This window comes from Ambystoma mexicanum, chromosome 4p, assembly GCF_040938575.1.
Source record: "Ambystoma mexicanum isolate Mex_15411 chromosome 4p, UKY_AmexF1_1, whole genome shotgun sequence".
Taxonomy (NCBI): domain Eukaryota; kingdom Metazoa; phylum Chordata; class Amphibia; order Caudata; family Ambystomatidae; genus Ambystoma; species Ambystoma mexicanum.
The window spans coordinates 229,294,713-229,320,852 of NC_090927.1; the positions used below are offsets into that span (position 1 = coordinate 229,294,713).

Sequence of the window (26,140 nt, forward strand, 5' to 3'; positions counted from 1 at the left end):
ATGCAGGGTAGTCCCCTGTGGTGTGGGCTGCCTGCAGGGGCCGTGGAGGGTGTACAGGGTACACCTGGGAGGACCCACACTGTCAAATCACATGTGGGACTCCCCGGCACCCCTGAAATACACGTAACGTGCAGAAATCGCGTGTAAAACTTCCCGCGCACCCCTGAAATACACGCGCACAGGCTATTCGCGTGTGGAACTTCCCGCGCACCCCTGAAATACACGCGCCCAGGCTATTCGCGTGTAAAACTTCCCGCGCACCCCTGAAATACACGCGCACAGGCTATTCGCGTGTGGAACTTCCCGCGCACCCCTGAAATACACGTAGCCCGCTCCCCCAGGGCCGATCGCGTGTGAAAGTTCATGCGAACCCCTGAAATACACGTAGCACGCTCACCCAGGCCCGATCGCGTGAGAAACTTCACGCGAACCATGAAATACACGTAGCCCGCTCCCCCAGGCCCGATCGCGTGAATGACTTCCCGCACACCCCTGAAATACAGGCGCCCAGGCTATTCGCGTGTGGAACTTCCCGCGCACCCCTGAAATACACGCGCCCAGGCTATTTGCGTGTGGAACTTCCCGCGCACCCCTCAAATACAGGCGCCCAGGCTATTCGCGTGTGGAACTTCCCGCGCACCCCTGAAATACAGGCGCCCAGGCTATTTGCGTGTGGAACTTCCCGCGCACCCCTCAAATACAGGCGCCCAGGCTATTCGCGTGTGGAACTTCCCGCGCACCCCTGAAATACACGCGCCCAGGCTATTCGCGTGTAAAACTTCCCGCACACCCCTGAAATACACGCGCCCAGGCTATTCGCGTGTGGAACTTCCCCCGCACCCCTGAAATACACGCGCCCAGGCTATTTGCGTGTGGAACTTCCCGCGCACCCCTCAAATACAGGCGCCCAGGCTATTCGCGTGTGGAACTTCCCGCGCACCCCTGAAATACAGGCGCCCAGGCTATTTGCGTGTGGAACTTCCCGCGCACCCCTCAAATACAGGCGCCCAGGCTATTCGCGTGTGGAACTTCCCGCGCACCCCTGAAATACACGCGCCCAGGCTATTCGCGTGTAAAACTTCCCGCGCACCCCTGAAATACACGCGCACAGGCTATTCGCGTGTGGAACTTCCCGCGCACCCCTGAAATGCACGTAGCCCGCTCCCCCAGGCCCGATCGCGTGTGAAAGTTCACGCGAACCCCTGAAATACACGTAGCACGCTCACCCAGGCCCGATCGCATGAGAAACTTCACGCGAACCCCTGAAATACACGTAGCCCGCTCCCCCAGGCCCGATCGCGTGAATGACTTCACGCGAACCCCTGTGATGCATGTACCCTGCTGAAATCGCGTGTGAGACTTCCCGCGCACCCCGGTATACACGCACACGTATTTTTTGTCAGCGGGTGTCCATGTTTGGGGGTACCCCTTTGCACGTCATTTTTCCTGGAGGGCCACAGTATGGGACATTCATCATGGCAGTATATAGGTGCTATTTGTTGGCGCACCTTTTGGCGCACATTTCTTACAGCCGCAGAGATGCTACCGCCTGCTTTCTTGTGGCGGTCGTGTTTGTGCCTGTGCGCTGGTTTGAGCGTGCGCTTTTTTTCCCCTATTCTATTCCATGAATACGTGTTGTAGGCGAGCGTGTGGGCGTTCCGCGCACTTGTGCCCTGTACTTCCCCCGTGACGCCCACGTTTTGGCAAGTTGTTCCCCATTCCGAGTGTTACGCCCGTGTTCCGCCTACTTTTGTTGCGTGTTTCGCTGTGGCCTGTGCGATTTTCGCTGTGACCTGGCGCACGCTGTTAGATGGCCTGTGCGCCAACGTGCGCCGCGCACTTTTTTATCGCACATCCGCTTGTTTTTCTCGCGCACGGCCTTCCATGAATCGACGTGCGCTGCTTTTCGTGCGATTTTCGCACTTGCACTGCGATTTTCGCTATTCCACTGCGAATCGCACGTTTTTGCCCACTTGCGCCGCGCTAATTATTCCATGAATCGGCCTGTTAGTTGGAATTGTGAATGTTAGCATGTCCACTCTTGGATGGAATTGTGAATGTTAGCATGTCCACTCTTAGATGGAATTGTGAATATTAGCATGTCCACTCTTAGATGGAATTGTGAATGTTAGCATTTAGAAGTGCGCCGGATAGCCCTCTGAGAAAGATACACTAGAATTTGCATTTAGAAGCTGTCCCCAATTAGCTTCTCTGTGAAAGTTGAATTTAAAATTGTTCCCACCTGCATTTAGAAGTGTACTCAGTCGCATTTAGAGGCTGCGCCCGATAGCCTCTCTGTGAAAGTTGAATTTAGATCTATTACCACCCACATTAGAACTGCTCCCACCTCCATTTAGAAGTGTACCCAATTGCAGTTGGAAGTTGCGCCGGATAGCCTCTCTGAGAAAGTTGAATTAGAATTGTTCCCTCTTGCATGTAGAAATGTACCCAACGGCATTTAGAAGTCTACCCAATTGCATTTAGAAGCTGCACCCAATAGCCTCTCTGAGAAAGTCGAATTTAGAATTGTCCTCACCTGCATTAGAATTGTACCCAATTGCATTTAGAAGCTGCGCCCAATAGCCTTTCTGCGAAAGTTGAATTTAAATCCGTTACCACCCGCATTAGAACCGCTCCCACCTGCTCCTGGAAGTGTATCCAATTAGAGTTGGAAGTTGCACCGGTTAGCCTCTGTGAGAAAGTTGATTTAGAACTGTTCTCTCTTACATGTAGAAATGTACCCAACGGCATTCAGAAGCTGCACCCAATAGCCTCTCTGTGAAAGCTGAAATTTAGAACTGTTCCCACTTGCATTTAAAAGTGTACCCAGTTGCACCTGAAAGTTTGCACCCAATAGCCTCTCTGTGAAAGTTGAATTAAGAACTGTTCCCCCTCGCAACTAGGACTGTACCCCGCACCTCTTCAGAGAAAGTTGAATTAGAATTGTACCCTCTTGCAATTAGAAGTGTATCCAACAGCATTTTAGAAATATACCCAATTGCATTTAGAAGCTGCACCCAATAGCCTATCTGAAAGCTGATTGTAAAACGGTTCCCACCTGCATTTAAAAGTGTACCCAATAGCATTTTAGAAGTATACCCAGTTACACTTGAGGGTTGCACCCAGTGGCCTCTCTGTGAAAGTTGAATTCAGAACTGTTCCCAGCAGCGTTTAGAAGTGTACGAGGGTGTGAACTAGACGATGATAATGACTGAACGAATGTGTGGAGCGGACGAATATGAGGAACGGACGAATATATACAACAGACGATGCTTAATATGCTTTGGAATGAAGGAAACACTTGAAAACATACATCATTACCACACCCCACGCTTACTCTCCCTCTTACACCACCACTCATCTAGAACACAGAGATACTATGACACCATTCTGTATAACTGTTCTCATATCCACATCTCCCTCTTACTCCACATCACTCTAAGTAATCATTGCTGGATTCACACCCCCCAGCCAGGCGTTCTCCTCAGGCCTAACGCAGCCACACTCGTTCTGGGTAAAACCGACCAGAGCAAACACATACTCCTGACCTCTCAACCACCACACCTACAACTAAGAAGCAGCTACCACTCGACTTCCGCACCAGCTGCACACATACCTATTGCGCACACGCACTTTTGGACTCCCTCTACTCTCTATACTGACCTGAACTTCGGTTCGCGAGGGCGTTCAACCTACCAGCGCCTTCAGACCGTACCAATGGTATATAAGGCGCTATATAAATGCAAAATAACAATAACAATAACAATATGGCAATACACTGCTTTCATTTTGACAATAAAGGCTTTCATCTAGTTTATATCCTATCAAGTCTTGACAATTAACGAGACAGTTGAATAAAAGACATGTGACTTCCTGATTGGGAAATCACCTCTCTGCTCTCAACCGAGCAGAGGATATGCTACAAGACGATGTAGCATATCCTCAGAGGATATACACCTATTAAGAGGATTTCCATATGGCTACATTTGTGACAGTGGCATGGAATTAGGCTCAATACAGATGGTGGATGATGCCATGCCAGTTTTGGACTGGGCAGCACCTGTTTCCTGTTTTCTTGTTCTGCTTGATCGGTCTGCAGTTTTTGCGATTCCGGGCGTGTGGGATCAACTAGAGACATTATCCTCCTTCAGGTGGGTGTTGGGTCCTGAAATGGTTTTCATATTTTTTGGAGGATGCTCACATTTTTTTCAGGTGTCTCCCTCTAAATGCAGGGTCTTCTCTGAGGCTGTATATTGTGAAACATATCATGTAACACCTTCATGGTGCCGATGGAGAATCTGTTTGAGGGCAGGGTATTTCATCACACATGAAGTCCTCAAGCTGCCCGAATGAATATGCATGAGAGATGGTTAGAATCACTTCAATGTTAGTGTTCATTTCCTTTTTAGTAGCTTATTCTGCAAAGGATACATACCATTTTTTGTCAAAATGTCCTTCTATCTTGGAAAGCGTTATGCTCATATTAAAACCATTGATCTGTTTCTTGTGTGATCATCAAGTCCGTGTTGCAGCATGACCATGCAGACAGGTCCTCTGGCCCCATAGTAGGCATATTAGAACCCCAAGACCCCCAGAAAGCCTATCTGAGAGAGGGAGAGAGAGAGAGAGAGAGAGAGAGAGGGAGAGGGAGAGAGAGAGAGAGAGAGAGAGAGGGAGAGGGAGAGAGAGAGAGAGAGAGAGAGGGAGAGGGAGAGAGAGAGAGAAATTGATAAATTGAGAGAGAGGAAGAGAGAGAGAGGGAAAGAAAGAGAGAGATTCAAGGCTGCAGACAACATTGCAATCCATATCATGTATAAAACTCCAGAAAGCATCTTGACATTTTGTTACATTTAGAATTTCTACAACAGAAACTATATAGCAAATGTATGGTTTAGAATAAAATGCATGGACATATCATCAAATTTACAAAAGTGGTCAGAGGTGTTGTGCCACAATGCTAATGAGGTAGCAATTTGTAACTGATTAAAACTGGTTCAAAGTTTTCTCGCTTTATAATTTAGACTAAATAATTAGTATCAGAACGCTCTCATGGCTGAAACATTAGAGGAAGGCGTTCTTCTTTCAGCCTATAGCAGTTCACTTTCATAATCTCGAGCAATCGCCTATTTAACCAAGGCTTCATCTTTTTTCGTCACCGATTGTGGAGCATTATATAAGTGCCATACGTCCAGCAAAAGCAATGACAGCCTGACGTAGGTAAGCCAGTAATATTTACTATTAGCACCAGAGGTGAGTGCTGCAGCCAACCAGGTTTCTCGGAAAGCGGGCTGAACCTGAGAGCATAAGCCTGTGTTCTGAGCGAACTGACAGTTGCTTACGCCTGCCCTGCCATTTCCCCTCTCTTCCCCCGGCGTCCCCACTTTTTTCTCCCAACACTTTCCCAACCCACCCCATCTCTGTTCTGCTCACCTCTCACTTATCTAAGGGAGTTTCAGCACTGTAACGCCGTCCCGCACCTCTCATGTCTGCTGGGCCAGAATGGAAATGGAAGATGGGCTCCGATCATAGGCTCGCTTCTATTACCATGGTGACCAGGCTAGGTTAGTAATCATGAGTTCCTCAGGCCATATATTATTTGAGTGCAAAATATCTTGCACACAAAATTTCGTGAAAAAATACTTTCTGGTCACTTTCTGATCTTAAATCCACTGTAAAACCACTTAGCTGCCAGCAATCACATGCTCACAACATATAGTCAATTGGTTCAGTGGTAGAGCTAATACATTTTCCCTTAGATGGTGATCAGAGGGACAGTGACCATTAATAGCAGAAAGGCTATTATCCTCCATTAATTGAATCAGGTGCTTCCCATGAGAATCTACTGATTTAGATTGAGATTTGAAAAAAGAATACCCCTCATATGCAATTCCTTAAGTCCACAGCTGCCACATCATCAGAGCGGACGAGTTTGGCGTTACAATCTTCCACAAGGATAACACAACTACAATCTTGACATAAGTACTTTATTCTTCAATTAACTCTTCAATGATCAAATTTAATTAACCCAAACATCTAGATGATGTTGCACCACGATGAATGTAGCTAGTTTAGAAAGACAACACTTGTATATCATCAGTTAATAAGGGCGACAAGAAAACATTCAATTTAAGTGACAATTAAACAAAAACGTCTCAGCTTCACTTTGCTTGACCTTTTTTAGAAGGAGATGTTGGTGTATGAAATGAAGGAACACCTGGTAAGTAAGTGTTGTTATGGGTCCATGTTTTCCAGAAAAATATTGTCATATTGTGCAAAAAACTACGCAATCATGAGAAGCCATCTTATGACCCAGTTGTATTTATCCAGACCGAGGTTAGGTACATTTTTATAACTTCATCAGATCAACAATCACTGCACAATTCGCTATCATATGAGTAACATCCCCAGTGACACTAGCATCATACACTGAACTGCTTAGACCAATGCCAGGTTATCTAATTGTGGAACTTTTTCAAAACGCTATCCCCAGCCCTCAGTCAATTTCTCAAGGGGTGAGACCGACTGTCTTTCCAAAGGAATTAGATGATGAAAGCCCCCATTCGCTAAAGCTGAAGGCCCAAGAGCGTGCAAGCTGGAAGCAGATTGGCAAATATAAGACGTGTCACCAGACAAGTGTTTCAAGCCTTCAGGAAATGTATGATTTCATAATATTGCTTGCAGTTACAAACATTTGCCTGATGGTGCAAAAGAATAGTAGTTAATATTCAAGACTCCAAAAAATGTGAAGTTTAATACAATCTTCTTTGTTCGCAAAATGATTCTTACATTTCTCTGATTTACAAATATCATCACGCATCACTGGCAGGCAGCCTTTAACTTGTCAAACCCAAAGGATGGCCATATTGCGTAGCGTCCCTGTGCTTAGCTTCAGCACCCCATACGTATATATTACTTCCATGGTACATTCCAAATAAGTTCCTTTCATTGTCCTCAGAGCGGGCATCAGCGCGGCATTCTCCACTTCCCTCTGGCATTCCGCAACAGCTGTGAAACAGCTGACTTGACTATATCAAGAACTGAATCTGCCCAATCTCTGTCCTGTCTTGTGGGCAGCCCCACCAGTATCAACCTTGCCACTACAGCTATTTAATACCCACCTCCACCCCTCCTGAAGGCCAAAGGTGACGCTATCTCTGCATCACAACAAACCAACACCAATGCTTTCTCCAGGAAACCGTCCTAACTCTCGTTGCTTCTTGGATTGTAGTGCACTGAAAAGCAAGGGATCCAGGCGACTGCATTGGACAAGCTACCAACCCGAGCCAAATCTCTCAATGCCTTATGTATCGGTTTGCCCACCTGCGCAATGCTTTGCTTGTCAGGCACCTTGCGGAGCAACCATTGCACAATTCTGTAAAGGTTTGACATTTGGTTTCCCACCGTTTCATTAACTGAGTAATATACTTTTAATGTGTCAGATCTCACAGGTGAGAATTAGAGTTGGATATTTATATAGTGTGCTTGTTTGTTATTATTTTGACTGCATTTGTTTTTGTTACGCTTTTAAAGTTTGCATTCTTCAATTGCGTGTGATTGCTTTGTTGGGCTTGTCATGCACCTGCCTATTTGAAAAGAATATCCGTTGCTCGTTCTAGGCCAGCCAGTCACCCCAGGAAACAAGACCAAAATCACGTGAGACACCCTGGTCTCAAGAAGGATTATGCATGCTCAGAATATAGGTGTATTCGCTAACCTAGCTAGCTCAGCATTTCTATACTTTTATCCCATCACCCCCAATGATCTACACCACTGGTAGCCCCCCACCCCCACTCACTTGACACAAATCTACTCCATTATGCTTTTAAAATAGCTCCGAAATTGTGGTGCCCCCTTTTGAGACGTGTGTTGCCGCAGTGCCAGATTTGAATCCCAGCGGGGCTGTAATTGGGTATTAGCACCAGCAATTATTTGCAGTGCTTAGAACCTTCAGTAACGCAGCATTAACCCAGTGATATGTGTAAATGTGATGCTCTTATTAATAATATTATTACACCAGGATCACTTGTGATAGATTTTTGCACAGACATAAGCTATGAAACATGGTTTATTCGCACTTGTAGAAGGGTGCTCAGCCAATTAGGTGGCCGGAACCATGGGTGAGAACGGCCAATGTCCTGCCCATGTTCCACCATCCACCCAAGCTCTTTCTCAGGGTGCCACCTTCTTTTTTACATGTCAGCATTCTGCCCCTTTCTGTCACCGCCTCTTACTCCTAACCTCCCCCACCCAGCCCAGGGACATCTGCACTCAGCCTCCCCTCCACCTACCCACTCACCTGCTGCTGCTCCGGCACATGCTGTCCTTGGCCCGCCATAGAAATTGGAAAAGGACATAGTCCTTTTTCTATTTGCTATGGTGCTGGCCATCTTGTTTATTTCTTTGACAGGAGATTGGGCTCAGAGATACCCCATCTCCTTGAAAAAAATGAATTACAAGCTTTCACACCCAAAATAGGTCAACAGTGTATAAATAGTTATCACCCCTTTGTTGGGGGGAGTTAGGGGTACAGGGCCGTGTAAGTGTTTTCAATCTGGCACTTCACCTAAGTCAACGCCTAGCGTGTAATGCACAATTTAAATCCTTATTTATTTGTGTCTAAATGTTCTTTTATTCTGAATGATGTACCACTCATATCACACCCCTCTCTTGGAACTCCCGCCCCCCTCCCAGGAATCAGGCTGGTTTGCAAAGTTAAAATATTTATTTATGTAGTTAAAATGAATCACAATATGTTTAATGGGCATACAATAATCACCAATGGGGTGATGTGACACTAAGCAATCTCTTTAATGCACAAGGAGCAATAGTGAGCAAAGCAATTCAGCACATAAATAATACTTTTGTGTGTGTGTTCAGAACAGATAGCAGTGTGGTTACTATTTCCCCCTGCAGACCCCTCAACCCCCAAATAGACAATGTCAAGAGATAGGAGGGGAGAACAGGTTTCAGGAATGGCAGAATTCAAACAAAATATCAATCCCAATTTGCCCCCAGCAACACAAGAGAAAAGCAGAATTGATTGGCAAGCTGTCAAAATGGTTTTGAAGGTTATCTGAGAATGGAATGTGCAAAAACACTAAATATGGTTTAAATTGCTGAAATTGTTTAAATTCTTATGGGAGCCGCTTTGGATAGTTACAAACAAACACTAGCAATGATTTAATACTAAGAAGCAATGGGGAATCTTAAAATTAAGTTCGGAAGCAATCAAAAGCTGTTTTACACGTGTCAAAATGTCCTTAAACGAACATTTGTGGCAAACTTTTCTGTGCACGATAATCGCGATTACGGGAGAACTATATGGATTTGGAATGCGGTTTTGGATACGAATTAAAGCTGTGGATGTTAGCTAGAAGCAGACATTGATTTTGGTTCTAGCACACAAATTGAATGAGTTATGGACGTTTTTTAGTGGAGGTCGTTTTTCTGAGACAGGCACAAGAAAGGGAAAACAGGAAAGCGCTCGCTTTTAAAAGACCAAATTCTTCCCCCACCCTATAATCATCACATAGGTGTGATTTCCTGGTGGAGAGAGAGGCCTCACCTCTGTGGGGGAAACTGTTATGCTGGTTTGGTTGCTTTGAGTCAGGCTTAAATTCGAAGTTATTTCTGTTGCATTTTTCCTTTGCTTCAAACAAACTTGTAATTTCAAAACTAGCAGCTAGAACACTGATTCCAGATTCTAAACTATGGGATTAAACAGTTACAACAGAGGTTACTCTCAATAACAGGTCACTTAGTTTTCAGACATTAGATTTCAGTTGTATAAGTTTACAGTTTTAATGCAGGCTTCTGACAGCTGTCATGCAGGCGGCCGAGGGTACTGCGCCCAGATTTTGACAGATTTCACTGGCAGGCAACTTTTGCTTTGGATATTTCTTTAACAAATTCAGCTTTCCAGGACATTGTAATATCACAATGATTTCTTGAACTAAGTGGATTGTAGCACCCAGCAAGAATATTGGATGTTTGAGGGTGTTTTATACCGGAATTTAGCAGTTTCAGCAACCAAGAACAAGGATTTAAAAGCAAGATTTTGGATTTCTTTCATCAAAGCACTGGTTTTCCCTCTGTGCTCCATTTTCCCTTGTTGGGCAGCCCAGTGACATATTTCAGGAGTGAGATATCTGTTCCACCACTGACAACAAGCATGGTAGATTTGCCAGCCATCTTTTTGTTTTGCAAAGTGCGATTTCCATAGGTTTTGGCGCGCACAACGGTTTTGCAGCCATTTTGATATTTCTGGCCCCATCAGAGCACAGGGATGCCGCATGGTAGAGCAAAAGTGGGTCAATACATCCCACAGCTGAAAAAGGCCCTGATCCCTCACCAAGGCCCTGCCTGGCCTTCACTGGCCCTGTACACTCCCTGGCCATGGACGATAGCTTAATCCTCATCTACTTCCCCACGCCTAAAATGTAGAAACCATTGTTGTTTTAATCCTCCATGTATATCATTCGCAGAACTGTGTCGCAATACGCTTATTTGTCAGTAATGTGATTATTCATTCAGCTACTGCACCATTAATTTATTTTCATCAATGGGCTATTTTCATTTAGCATGCATATTGAAACGTAGCCCTTCTAGTCAATCTCAGGTATGGCAATGTTCCGGTCAAACATGTGACACTGTGTGCGTGTGTATGTGTGTGCTGTGTGGTGTATGTGTGCGTCTACTCACTAATTCAGTGACGGTTCAGTGATCATGTTTTTCACCACTTTTACAGCTTTTCAGATGTCTAGCCATACATTGGAGGTGCCGTTCTGTCAGAATTGCTGAACCACAATCTATAGATGTGAATGCCACCTTAAAAGGAAGAGTTGCTCCCAGTGGGTTAATAAAATACTGCTATGAGGAATAAGGCACCTGCATAATGTAATGGGGATACCCATGTTTAGAGTAGTGTAAGCGATATTCAATCAACACTACAGCTAAGTCAATGCCTAGTCTGGGATGCTGAGGAAAACCCTTATTGATGTATTTTTATGTCCAGTTCAGTACTCTGGATGACAACCCTTGTATAACACCCCCCTCTTAGAATCCCCCTGACCCCACTGAGCCAAGAAGTAGGTTTGTTTTGAAAATTAAAAGGTTTATTTGAAAAATTAACAAGATATATATCACACTTTTATAATAAATTAATAATTGATATCACACTTATGGATATAATGTTGATCAACAATGGGTAATCTGGCACTAGCACACTTCTTTACAATCAATGAGAAGTTAGTATAGGATGGATAAGGTAGCAAAAATACTTTTATGGTTTCAAGGGAAAAGCAATGAGGAATAAAATGCAGTACAGAAATAACTTGATATGATTTTAGCAAAAGATAAGATAATCACCTTTTCTCTGGCAATAATTCACCCCCCCCCATGCAATGTAAGAAATGGAAGGAGAGCACACATTCTTCAAGAATCCCAACAAAAATGCACTACAAAATGCAGTTCCCCCCTAGCAAGCTTAGAGAAAAACAGGTATGATTTTAAAACACAGGCAAAATACTTTGATGTGGTTGCAATTAAGTGAACAATATGCTAAAAAGGCTTTTAATTCCCTATAGGGGGTTCAGGGTAGTTGATAGATACTTTGAATCAGTTCAGGATCACTTTAGCAATGCTCTATGAATGATTGTCAGGTTGCACACGAATTTCAGCAAGCAAAGCAAGGACAAATATTTTTACACGTGGCTGAAATAGAGCAAAATGTCAAATCGCGGCATATTTAGTCGCATGCGTCGAGCGCGGTTACGGAGGCACTATAAGGAGTAGGAAGTTGGTTCTAGGCTCGTTGGAAAGCTTAGAATCTTAGCTTTAAGATGACAGTTAAAACCGCTCCTAGCACAAATGGTTCCGGAGATACGGACGATTTTGTGAAGGGAGTTTTTCGGATTTGAAATTGTAAAGCTCAGAATGACAGATGACAGTTCTCAGTTTTAAAGATGACAGAATGACACGATTCTAGGAGGCAGTTCTAATAGGCTAAAATAGTTTGGATTAGATTATTTTAACTAAGAGATTGGTTCTGCACAGTTCTGCTAGGTACTCACAATATAAATTTGAAATAGGCCTCGTCACGGATCTGGTCAACACGTCCAGCGGCGGTTCTCTCTGTTCGGCGGGTCAATCAGGCACCGGTTCTGCTCACAGCGATCTGGATCTCTGGTTCTGCTCACAGCGGTCTGGGTCTGGTCTGCGGTTCTGGCAAAAGTTCTTGGCAAAGAATTCAAACAGCTCGCCCAGCTGTTGAATAGTTTGGTTAGGTTTGCTGGATTCTGAAGGCCTGCTGAAAATACGTTTGCTTGCAGTGGGCCTTCTAGGTTCAAAGTTCTGTAGTCTATGGGTCCCTGGTTCTGGTCTCTGTCTGGATGGGATGTTGGCGATCAAAATGCTCCGCAGAAATGGAAAATGAATGTCTCTACCTGTCCCAGCAGTCTCTTTTTATGTGTTTTGGAAGTGGGTGGGTCGGCTCATTCTGCATGCCCAACCCTCTCAACTTATCATTGGCCCAGTTCTCCTCTTTCCCTTGATTGGGGGAACTGAGTTGTGAGTCAGAGTGATGAGGTAGGTTTATGGTCAGAGGATCCACCCCTTGTCAATTTGCCCACAAATCTATATTTGATTCAAATACATATTTCCCAGATACACAAGTGGTTGACATTACATGTACATATTACAGATGACTTAAGGCAGGTCTCTGTTCAAGCCCCATGTTCCTGCGAGCTGGGATTCAGAAATGACAACATTTTGCGCTTTTTGGTCAGTTTACCAATATCAGACATTTACCAAAAATTACACAAATGTGCGCAAGGAGTATGGACATTAATTGATGAAGTGTCAGATTTTTAACATGCAGACATTTGGAGTAAGACCCTATTTTCTGCTAGCAACCCCCCAGAATACACCACAGGGTCCTAACACCTCTTAAAACGTGCACAGAAAAATCACCAGAATGATGATATTACTTATATAATTCTGACAAGTCCGTACTATGAATTATCCATCTTTTTTTAATTATGCTCTGGCCCAGATGGGTGTGGTTTAGGTTCCAAAGCACATGGGGGAAGCTTCTGTCGGTCCCCGCCTCCAGCTCAGGTGGCTCCCAGAGGCACTTCTCTATCCCACTTCTCCCAAGAGGAAGCTATTTTACAAACCCCCCCCCAATATAACATTTGCCTGAGCTCAGGACAGTGCATTGTTCTGTGTCTCTGCTCTTTGCAGGTGCCCCTCCCTAATCTAATCAGAGAGGTGTCATCTCCTTTTGGTGGGGAAGCAGGAGGCAGCCAGGCCTGGGAATGCAGTTTGATCAAGTTTCAACTCCGGTCGGGGGTTGTTGCCGGGCAGAATTCACTCTCTTTAAGCCAGGCTTCACTCTTGTCAGAGTTTAGACCGCTAGCGCCGACTTGTGTCCAAAGCCGGTACTGCACCCATTTTTGGGAGTTGTCTTGAATTTAATAGGAGAATTTTGCTATTGTTTTGATGGGTGATGTGGAACCCCCCACAAGAAGGTTGAATCTTTGAGTGGTCTTGTGCCCATGATTTTGGCAAATTCTTGACATTAAGAAAATGAATTCCCAACAGCTCTGGGTTGCTTTTGGCAATCAGCATTGCCATTTGTAGCAGGGCTTGGATGCATGGGTAAAAACATCCCACAGTAGGATCCCATGCCTCCACAAGCCATTAAAAGAAAAGACAAGTGCAGTAAATGACAACGCTCCAAACTTTAGTTGTCTGTTGCCAGACACAGCATGTGCCAATGTAATATCCCATTCATCTACCCAATGATCATTTTGAGCATCTAGATCAGGCTCTCAAGAAGCTGCAACATCTATTCAATAGAGACCTGTGGCTTGAGCTGACAAAGCTTCCCACTCTCATAGAGGGCCTATGACACCACACGCTGTGGTGAAATACTGATAGCCAATTTCAAGTGTTATGCTTGCCTTCCCTGGGGAATTGTAAAGTAAGGTTGAAACACGAATATAAAACAGAAAGTTGCCCAGTTGAACCCACATTGATCTTACCAAAATACAAAAGAGATATGGTACTGTGGGACATTAAACACATGTTTTCCCATGAACAGTAGTGTAGTGTTATGCTGATGAGTATGTGCAGAAGTCTGGCACAATTGCAGTTGTGCTGCAGTATTTGGAGGAAGCACTGACCTCTGTGTGTCTATCCCTTGTTGGCTACGCTGATGTAAGCTTAAGGAAATCTCTTACTACCTCTTGCTTCCCTGATTACTGGAGGAGGGCGGAGAAACAATCCATTGAAAAGGGGCCGCGTGCGCAAAGTGAAGTGCGATGCAGGTGCAGTTGTGCTGCAGTTAGGCTGCATCCACTTACAACTAAGAAGCAAGCAATTTGTAAAGAATAATCACACCTTACATATTGCATGGAGTACTACCTTATAATGTACTATCTAAGGAGCAAGCAAGGGACGGAGAGGGAGGAGCTGGGAAAAGGTATGGAAATATCAGAAGCCAAACAAGTTCCTGATCCTGCTCCCTCTCTTGCTCCTAATTCCCCGACAAGTGGGAAATGCTAAACTCACAGAGTGCCAATAGTGATAAGGCAACTCTGCTTGATTTCAACATGATGTCTACTACTATTAAAAAAATGAACTGACTTCTTCTCACGGAAAATGTGAAGTGTGTAGTATTCTGTATGGAACTTTGGCTCCCCGCTTGCGTCCGCCTGAGAATGTTTATGTTTGTCTGGGTCGGTTGAGAAGAATGAGTGAGCAGTGGTTGGAGGCTGTCGCAGTGCGGGGCGCCGGGTTTATGTAAACTGGAAAGAAACCTTTCTTCTATGTATCCACGTTGCATCAGTGAATACTTCATTTTGGCGACGAGGACCCAGCATCCGACGAGCCCATGCTGAACAAGTAAACAGAGAGCTGGAGCTCCGAACAAACGCGGCCCCGCGTTTGTTCGTGCCGACAGCAGAGGGGCTACAGGCATACAGGAAGTGGCCAGAGCCACGTGTCAGAAGTGAGCAGTTCATTTGGTGAATTGCATGGATGCTGCATTCATCGATTGTTGCTGAGGCCTAAGTCCAGCCAATCACAGATGACAGTTGGATTTTAAATCATCTAACAACCAGAAGAGAGAGTCATATGAAACCCAAATTCTTGCTGGAAAGTGACATTTAACTCCACATTTCGACAGTTGCACAGGAGTGGAGAGACAATTTTGCTTTACAAAAATGCAAGGAATAAGTATTCAGCCTCCAGCAAGCTTTTTACTGACTCAAGGACAACCAGCAGTTATCTGGTCGGAGTGGAAGGAATTTTGGTTGAATTATATTCAAGCTGTAGATCAAGAAGAACTCACATCCCGGAACAAGAAACTGCTCTTGTTGCATGCCCTTGGATTAGAAGGTCAGAGGAAGTTTAAAGAACTTCCAGACTTGACGAGAGATGAAGCTGGAGATGCTGACGAGCATGACAGGGCTATAAGACAATTGGACAAGTACTAATGTAGCTATAAATAGATATACATTTTATACGAGAGTGCAAAAAGAAAATGAGACTATTGAAGAATATGTTTCAGCATTGAGAGTCTTATCGAGAACCTGTCAATTTGGTAATGGCATCACTCTCGATGAATTGATACGAGATCAAATAATTATTCACTCAAGAGACAATATAGTTCAAGACAGGTTGTGGATGGTTGGCAATCCATCACTACCTGAAACTATAGCCATTGCTAAGCGGGTGGAGCACAGTCAATTATGCTCCAAGGAGATGAAAGACAAGAAAGAAGAGGCTATACAGAGCATGCAGCGACACACTACCAAAATAGTACAGGAACAAGAGGAACAAATTCAAGTTAATGCACTGCGATCTAAAGACAAGATAGAAGCCACTTCAGGAAAGAGCAACAAAGCGAAAAATTTATAGTATAGAGGAAATTCAGTAAGGGGAAGGAATTGGTCGAAGAATGAACCTCGAACACAATATGATCAGACATTTCAGAATGCCCAGCCAAGAGAAGGAAACAGGTGTTATAACTGTGGCAGAATTGGACATTATGCGAATGCAAAACAATGCCCGGCATTAGGACAGAAATGCGGAAATTGTGGCATAAAAGGCCATTTTGCAGTTGTGTGCAGAAAGAAGAAGAAAGTTTCTGTCATCCTGGATGAAGAAGAGGAGTCAGAAGAAGAAAGAGTGTTCTTTATACATGAACCTCCGGAAGGAAAATTTAAATGCCCGAGTTGTGAGGTGGTTTTAGATAATTGGAACCTTAGAGTGAAGGTGGATAGTTGTTCACCGTGGACAATTATCACTAAGAAAACATGGCAGAGCTTAATTACACGTGGTCTCAGGAGTGAATTGAATTCACCAGACATTAAAAATCCTGGTGGGTTTGAAGGGTCTAGAATCAAAATGATTGGATGGTTTTCTTGTATCATTCAATTTAAAGACAGACGTGCCCAGATCAAAGTTTATGTGGCAGAGAAAGGTGTGAACATTATAGGATGGAGGGACCAAGCTGGTTTGAGAATCAGGTTAGATCCATGTACTGAAGAACAAATCCTGCTGGTTAATGGTGGTCAACAACGAAGAAACAAAGTGTCAGTACAGACAAATGAACTTAAGTCGGAGTTGGGTTTATTAAAAGGTTTTGCGCACAGGATTCGGCTCAAGAAGGGAACTGTACCAGTTAGACACACAAAGTCTAGGCCAGTTCCATTTGCCATCGCTGACAAAGTTGAGCAAGAATTGACATTATTGGAGTCTGAAGGTGTTATAAATAAAATTGAGTCTTCTGAGTAGGTGAGCCCCATTGTCGTGGCACTGAAAAAAAATGGCAAACTCAGGATTTGTGTGGACTTGAGGGATGTCAACAAGAATGTCAGAACTGATACATTTCCTCTTCCCATTATATCTGAAATGTTGAATTGTATTGGAAATGCAGATGTGTTTTCTACATTAGATCTGTCAAAGGCCTATCATCAAATTTCACTTACTGAGGATTGTAGATACATTACAGCTTTTATTACACCACATGGTCTGTATAGATATAAACGCATGCCGTTTGGGCTGGCGTCTGCGGCAGCTGTATTTCAAAGGGTTATGATGCATGTTCTTAAAGGGTTAAGTGGAACTTTTGTGTATAAACATGATATTATAGTGTTTGGAAAAGGAATGGAGGAACATGATAACAGGTTGAAAGATGTGTTGAAAAGATTAGAGGACGTTGGGTTGAAAATTGAGCAGAGCAAGTGTAAATTTGGAGTGGATGAAGTAGAATATTTAGGACATACTGTAAATGGCAAAGGGTACAAACCCAAAAGAGATGCCATGGAAGCAATTAAGGAGTCACCTAATCCTAAGAACAAAGATGAATTGAGATAATTTTTGGGGTTATGTGAGTATTATAACAGGTTCATTAAGAATTTTGCAAGTGTCACAGAATCTTTGTGAAAATTGTTGAAAAAGGATGCTAAGTTTGTATGGAGTGATGATTGCGATAAGGCAGTAGGTTGCATAAAAACAGAAATTTGTAACTCTTTGGAGTTAGGAAGATTTGATTTTGGTAGAATGACTAAGATCACAGTGGATGCCAGTGGGAATGGATTGGGGGCAGTTTTATCACTGATAGATGAAGATGTTAATGAGTGGGTAATAGGTCATGCCTCAAGAGCCATTTCAGACACAGAGAGTATATATTCGGTGATTGAGAAAGAATTACTGGCTTGTTCTTGGGCGGTGAATTATTTCAGGAAATATTTGTGGTGAACAAAATTTGTGATTCAGACGGACCATAAACCGTTGATTGAAGTTCTTACGGTCAAAGGAATGTGCAAAGCCTCGCCGAGATTGGCAAGACTTAGCCTTAAGTTGCAAGATTATAACTTTTTAGTGAAATATGTGCCTGGAAAAGGAATGTTGTTGCTGATTTTCTATCGAGGTTTTCTTTTTGGGAAGTAGGCAGACAGCTGTAGAGGTGGATGATGAAATGGTAGCTGTTGTGTTTGAGGTTACGTCCAAGGATGCTTGGATCGAGGAGTTGGGCAAAGATGAAGAACTACAACAAATTAGCGAATACACAGAATCCGGATGGCCTGAAAGGAAGGCAGTTAGTGAGGCATGTTTGAGATTCTGGGAGGTAAGGGATGAATTATCAATAGAGGATAGATTTTTAGTGAGGGGGACAAATTGATTTCCCGCACGTAAGTTATATGATGAACTTATTGAAAAAGCACACCAGGGTCATCCTGGCATTACGGGCACGAAGAACAATGTGTGATTGAAATACTGGTGGCCAGGTATGGATCTTATGATAGAGAGAGTGATTAGGAATTGTTGGCCGTGTCAGAACAGTGACAAGATGTAAATGTAAAGAGATGAAAGAGTTTGCCAAGAGATCGGGGATTGAGTGGAGGTTTTCAGCCTTATATCATCCTCAAACTAATGGATTAGTGGAGAGGTACAACCGTGTGATAGTAGAAGCTGTGGAGTTGGCTTTGAGTAATAATTTGTTGGTGGACGAGGTTCTCAAGGAGAGGGTATGGTGTAGTAGGATGTCTGTCAAGAGGGGAATGAATGTTTCTCCCTTTGAATTGATGAGGGGAAGATCTCCCAATACCTTGCTTAATCCAGAATGGGTCAATTGTAGGAGAGTTTTACATGGTGAAAAACAAAGCTTGGTTAAACATCAAGATAAACGTAGAGTGGCTCCGGAAGAGCCCAAGTTGAGAATCTTACCAGGAGATTATGTGCGGATTAAGATTGGACGCAATGTGAGGAAGGGTGACTCTAAATACAGTAGTCCGGTTAAGGTTATACAAGTGTTCAGGAGAGCTGTTAGAGTTACTGGTGGAGCGGTATGGAATTTGGATAGGGTCAGTAAATGGAGTGGGAAGGTAAACATGAGAGAGTTAGGCAAGTTGGTAAGGAGGGAAGAGTGACTGATTTGTTTGGAGATGATTATATTCAGTATGGTATGGAGAATGTTAATAGGGATTTAGCCAGACAAGATGCGGAAGTAAACATGGACAAAGTAATGATGTTTCTGGATGTAAATTTGTGCGCAGTTCAAGAGAAAGGAGATTACCATGTTGGTCCAGGGATTATGTCATGCAAAGTTAATTTTATGTAATAGTTTAGTGTTTGTTCCTAGATTCAAAATTGTTACTTATATTTGCTTTGAGATCTTTATATTCTATGTAATTTTCACGGTTGTATTTTACAATGTTGTTAATATATGTGTTGTTATGTAATATTGTATAATATATTGAAAAGGGGGATGATGTAGTATTCTGTATGGAACTTTGGCTCCCCGCTTGCTTATGTTTATGTTTGTCTGGGACAGTTGAGAAGAATGAGTGAGCGGTGGTTGGAGGCGGTCGCAGTGCGAGGCGCCAGGTTTATGTAAACTGGAAAGAAACCTTTCTTCTATGTATCCACATTGCATCAGTGAACACTTCAAAGTGCCAGCATGGGGTGTAAGTGATTTCAATCTGGCACACACCCAAGTCTCGCCCAGCATGTAGTGCGCAAATAAAACCCTTATTTATTTTTATCTATAAATTCAGTATTCTGAATGATATACCAGTCATATCACACCTTTCTCCTGAGACCCCCCCCGGTCACACTGAACCGGGAATCAGGCTAGTTTCCAAAGGTAAATATTTATTTAATTATTTAGTATTTAGATCACAAGATATTTTAATAGGTAATCACCAATGGGGTGACAGAACACTGAATACTATCTTTAATGCACTGGAAATCAAGTAATAAGCACAAAAACAAATGCATCACAGAAAAGGATACTTTTGGGTTGGTTTGGAACAGATAGCACTATGATTAGGGGTTCCCCCTGCAACGCCCCTCAACCCACCAATAGACAATTTAAATAGATGTGAGGAGAAAACAGGTACTCAGGAATAAAATAGATCAAACAGAATATCACTCCCACCTTCCCCCCTTCAAACACAAGAGAAAACCGATTTGACTTTCAACTGTCAGGATGGCTTTGAACATGGCTGAGCAAAAACACTAAGAGGCCGATTCATGGAATAATTAGCGCGGCGCAAGTGGGCAAAAACGTGCGAATCGCAGTGGAATAGCGAAAATCGCAGTGAACGTGCGAAAATCGCACGAAAAGCAGCGCACGTCGATTCATGGAAGTCCGTGGGCGAGAAAACCAGCGGATGTGCGATAAAAAGTGCGCGGCGCACGTTAGCGCACAGGCCATCTAACAGCGTGCGCCAGGTCACAGCGAAAATCGCACAGGCCACAGCGAAAATCGCACATAGCGCGGCGCACGCAATAAAAGTAGGCGGAACACGGGCGTAACACTCGGAATGGGGAACAACTTGCCAAAACGTGGGCGTCACGGGGGAAGTACAGGGCACAAGTGCGCGGAACGCCCACACGCTCGCCTACAACACGTATTCATGGAATAGAATAGGGGAAAAAAGCGCACGCTCAAACCAGCGCACAGGCACAAACACGACCGCCACAAGAAAGGAGGCGGTAGCGTCTCTGCGGCTGTAAGAAATGTGCGCCAAAAGGTGCGCCAACAAATAGCACCTATATACTGCCATGATGAATGTCCCATACTGTGGCCCTCCAGGAAAAATGACGTGCAAAGGGGTACCCACAAACACGGACACCCGCTGACAAAAAATACGTGTGCATGTATACCGGGGTGCGCGGGAAGTGTCACACGCGATTTGCAGGGTACGTGCATCACAGGGGTTCGCGTGAAGTTATTCACGCGATCGGGCCTGGGGGAGCGGGCTACGTGTATTACAGGGGTTCGCGTGAAGTTCCACACGCGATCGGGCCTGGGGGAGCGGGCTTCGTGTATTACAGGGGTTCGCGTGAAGTTCCTCACGCGATCGGGCCTGGGGGAGCGGGCTACGTGTGTAACAGGGGTTCGCGTGAAGTTCCTCATGCGATCGGGCCTGGGGGAGCGGGCTACGTGTATTACAGGGGTTCGCGTGAAGTTCCTCACGCGATCGGGCCTGGGGGAGCGGGCTTCGTGTATTACAGGGGTTTGCGTGAAGTTCCACACGCGATCGGGCCTGGGGGAGCGTGCTACGTATATTTCAGGGGTTCGCGTGAAGTTTCACACGCGAATAGCCTGGGCGCGTGAATTTGAGGGGTGCGCGGGAAGTTCCTCACGCGATCGGGCCTGGGGGAGCGGGCTACGTGTATTACAGGGGTTCGCGTGAAGTTCCTCACGCGATCGGGCCTGGGGGAGCGGGCTACGTGTATTACAGGGGTTCGCGTGAAGTTCCTCACGCGATGGGTCCTGGGGGAGCGGGCTTCGTGTATTACAGGGGTTCGCGTGAAGTTCCACACGCGATCGGGCCTGGGGGAGCGTGCTACGTATATTTCAGGGGTTCGCGTGAAGTTCCTCACGCGATCGGGCCTGGGGGAGCGGGCTACGTGTGTAACAGGGGTTCGCGTGAAGTTCCTCATGCGATCGGGCCTGGGGGAGCGGGCTACGTGTATTACAGGGGTTCGCGTGAAGTTCCTCACGCGATCGGGCCTGGGGGAGCGGGCTTCGTGTATTACAGGGGTTTGCGTGAAGTTCCACACGCGATCGGGCCTGGGGGAGCGTGCTACGTATATTTCAGGGGTTCGCGTGAAGTTTCACACGCGAATAGCCTGGGCGCGTGAATTTGAGGGGTGCGCGGGAAGTTCCTCACGCGATCGGGCCTGGGGGAGCGGGCTACGTGTATTACAGGGGTTCGCGTGAAGTTCCTCACGCGATCGGGCCTGGGGGAGCGGGCTACGTGTATTACAGGGGTTCGCGTGAAGTTCCTCACGCGATGGGTCCTGGGGGAGCGGGCTTCGTGTATTACAGGGGTTCGCGTGAAGTTCCACACGCGATCGGGCCTGGGGGAGCGTGCTACGTATATTTCAGGGGTTCGCGTGAAGTTTCACACGCGAATAGCCTAGGCGCGTGAATTTGAGGGGTGCGCGGGAAGTTCCTCACGCGATCGGGCCTGGGGGAGCGGGCTACGTGTATAACAGGGGTTCGCGTGAAGTTCCTCACGCGATCGGGCCTGGGGGAGCGGGCTACGTGTATTACAGGGGTTCGCGTGAAGTTCCTCACGCGATCGGGCCTGGGGGAGCGGGCTTCGTGTATTACAGGGGTTCGCGTGAAGTTCCACACGCGATCGGGCCTGGGGGAGCGTGCTACGTATATTTCAGGGGTTCGCGTGAAGTTTCACACGCGAATAGCCTGGGCGCGTGAATTTGAGGGGTGCGCGGGAAGTTCCTCACGCGATCGGGCCTGGGGGAGCGGGCTACGTGTATTACAGGGGTTCGCGTGAAGTTCCTCACGCGATCGGGCCTGGGGGAGCGGGCTACGTGTATTACAGGGGTTCGCGTGAAGTTCCTCACGCGATCGGGCCTGGGGGAGCGGGCTTCGTGTATTACAGGGGTTCGCGTGAAGTTCCACACGCGATCGGGCCTGGGGGAGCGTGCTACGTATATTTCAGGGGTTCGCGTGAAGTTTCACACGCGAATAGCCTGGGCGCGTGAATTTGAGGGGTGCGCGGGAAGTTCCTCACGCGATCGGGCCTGGGGGAGCGGGCTACGTGTATTACAGGGGTTCGCGGGAAGTTCCACACGCGAATAGCCTGGGCGCGTGTATTTCAGGGGTGCGCGGGAAGTTCCACACGCGAATAGCCTGGGCGCGTGAATTTGAGGGGTGCGCGTGAAGTTCCACACGCGAATAGCCTGGGCGCGTGTATGTCAGGGGTTCGCGGGAAGTTCCACACGCGAATAGCCTGGGCGCGTGTATTTCAGGGGTTCGCGGGAAGTTCCACACGCGAATAGCCTGGGCGCGTGTATTTCAGGGGTGCGCGGGAAGTTCCACACGCGAATAGCCTGGCCGCGTGTATTTCAGGTGTGCGCGGGAAGTTCCACACGCGAATAGCCTGGGCGCGTGTATTTCAGGGGTGCGCGGGAAGTTCCACACGCGAATAGCCTGGCCGCGTGTATTTCAGGGGTGCGCGGGAAGTTCCACACGCGAATAGCCTGGGCGCGTGTATTTCAGGGGTGCGCGGGAAGTTCCACACGCGAATAGCCTGGGCGCGTGAATTTCAGGGGTGCGCGGGAAGTTCCACACGCGAATAGCCTGGGCGCGTGTATTTCAGGGGTGCGCGGGAAGTTCCACACGCGAATAGCCTGGCCGCGTGTATTTCAGGGGTGCGCGGGAAGTTCCACACGCGAATAGCCTGGGCGCGTGTATTTCAGGGGTGCGCGGGAAGTTCCACACGCGAATAGCCTGGGCGCGTGAATTTCAGGGGTGCGCGGGAAGTTCCACACGCGAATAGCCTGGGCGCGTGTATTTCAGGGGTGCGCGGGAAGTTCCACATGTGATTTGACAGTGTGGCTCCTCCCAGGTGTACCCTGTACACCCTCCACGGCCCCTGCAGGCAGCCCACACCACAGGGGACTACCCTGCATCCCTGGTCATGTCCCGCAGGCAGCCCACCCAACATGGGCATGCCCCCCAGCAAAGGCACATGTCTCCTTGAACTAATGAACACCAACACATGTCCCCTTGCACCCCCACCCCCCAGCACTGTGGGGCACCTGCCAGCAGGCCCCCACCCATGTCCAACTCATGTCTCCCACCACCCCCAAACCCCAGCCACCAGGGTCACCCTCCACCAGGGCCCCACTCATGTCTCCCACCACCCCCACCCCCCAGCACTGTGGGGCACCTGCCAGCAGGCCCCCACCCATGTCCAACTCATGTCACCCACCACCCCCAAACCCCAGCCACCAGGGTCACCCTCCACCAGGGCCCCACTCATGTCTCCCACCACCCCCACCCCCCAGCACTGTGGGGCACCTGCCAGCAGGCCCCCACCCATGTCCAACTCATGTCTCCCACCACCCCCAAACCCCAGCCACCAGGGTCACCCTCCACCAGGGCCCCACTCATGTCTCCCACCTCCCCCACCCCCCAGCACTGTGGGGCACCTGCCAGCAGGCCCCCACCCATGTCCAACTCATGTCTCCCACCACCCCCAAACCCCAGCCACCAGGGTCACCCTCCACCAGGGCCCCACTCATGTCTCCCACCACCCCCACCCCCCAGCACTGTGGGGCACCTGCCAGCAGGCCCCCACCCATGTCCAACTCATGTCTCCCACCACCCCCAAACCCCAGCCACCAGGGTCACCCTCCACCAGGGCCCCACTCATGTCTCCCACCACCCCCACCCCCCAGCACTGTGGGGCACCTGCCAGCAGGCCCCCACCCATGTCCAACTCATGTCTCCCACCACCCCCAAACCCCAGCCACCAGGGTCACCCTCCACCAGGGCCCCACTCATGTCTCCCACCACCCCCACCCCCCAGCACTGTGGGGCACCTGCCAGCAGGCCCCCACCCATGTCCAACTCATGTCTCTCACCACCCCCACCCCCCAGCACTGTGGGGCACCTGCCAGCAGGCCCCCACCCATGTCCAATCCATGCCCCCCTGCACCTGGGTCCCAACATTCCCCAATCATGTCCGTAATGCCCATCCTCCCCTGCCAAAAGGCCCAACCAACTATCACACCCACCCACATATCAAAGGCAATTACATGTTACACCCCCAATGTAAATAATGCAATTTAACACATGTCTGTCACACACAATGGCTGCAAGTGAATGACAAAACACCCAACATGACATGCCTGAAAGCAATGAGATGATACGACACATTGAATATTAAAAAAATAATATGTATTGAACAGCAAATAAGAAAAAACACAAAGCAAATCAAACAAAACAAGATGAATGTCCATGAAAAAATTATGAAAAAATAAAATAAGCCAATCAAGAAGATAATCCTGGGTCCATGAGCCCTACCAAATTAAACCTAACTGACTACTAACTAAAAAGGGAACTATATACAAAAAAGTGGTGCATTGTCCAATCGCAACCCAAAAAAAATTCAAAAAAACAAAGGAAACCTAACCCTAACTATACAACTATATACAAAGGCAGCGGGCTATTCGGACGGCTCACTGGTTGTTGTCATGGGCCAGGGCATCCTCGAACTCCTGCTCAATGGCTTGGAGGCGGGCATGTTCCCTGGCCCCGAGGTCCCGCAGGGATAACGCAGTGTCAAGCTCAAACTCCCTGCGAAGACCCTCGAGGCACTCAGCCCGCCTCAGCGCCCTCCGCATGGAGTCCTCCGCCCTGACCATCGTGAGCCGTTCCTCCTCTGCCCGCTGCCGCTCCGCACCTATCCGCTGGCACAACCTCTCCCACACGGAAGCCACTCCCATTCCAGGGTTCTCCTGCCCTCCGGCCGATGCCTGCACCCCTGATGTTGATGGCCCCGAGCCATGATGCCTCCCACGTTGAGCCTGCTGCTGCCTCCGACGCAACTGCCTGTGCCAGCACGACGGCATCCAGGCTGATGGAAACCACCGACGCCGTCGTGCACGTGCCCTGCCCGATGATGCCGTCACATCCTCCATCTGCTGGGGTCCAGTTGCTCTGGTGTCCACCCCTGCTGGATCTCTGACTCCCGACTGTGGCAGGGATGGGATCCCCACCGAGCTGGCTGCATTGGTCGGGGCAGGTCCACAGGGGGCCCTGGTGGCATCTGGGCTGGAAGACGGCAAGGAGAACGACTGGTGGATAGCCTGCACAGAGGAGGAGAGGGCCGCCACATTGGCCAACACATGCAGGAAACCCCCGAACATGGCCGATCCCAATTGGGCCACGTCGGCACGGTGCACTTCGTGATGACGTGCGTGCTCCTCCCGGGAAGCACGCACGGCATCACGAATCGCAGCCGTGCGCAACGCGACCCCAATCAGGACCTTCTCCGCACGGCCAGGGGTTCCCACGTCCGCAGGTGGAGGGGAGTCAGGTGACATGGACATCCCCTCTACCTGCGGACAGGCCTGGGACGGGGCATCCCTGCTGGTGCATGGTGGTGCACTCACAGGGTCAGGGACAGCGACATGCACAGGCCCCTCCACGGTGACCTGTGCTGCCTCCTGCCCCTGGCCCTGGACTGCACCACTTGCACCAGCAGGGATGCCCCCACCAGGCCCCATGTGTGCCCCAGTGGCGGCCTCCTCCTCCTCTGTGCAAACCACCAACCTGGATGGCTCCTCACCGTCTCCC

The 26,140-nt window shown here is 47.5% G+C and overlaps 1 protein-coding gene across 2 annotated transcripts in view; it reads left to right on the forward strand.

The window, feature by feature from the left end:
• Nucleotides 1-26,140, forward strand: part of PKHD1 (PKHD1 ciliary IPT domain containing fibrocystin/polyductin) — a 4,356,595-nt gene that overhangs the window by 306,480 nt on the left and 4,023,975 nt on the right. The gene's annotated exons all lie outside the window — the stretch shown is intronic.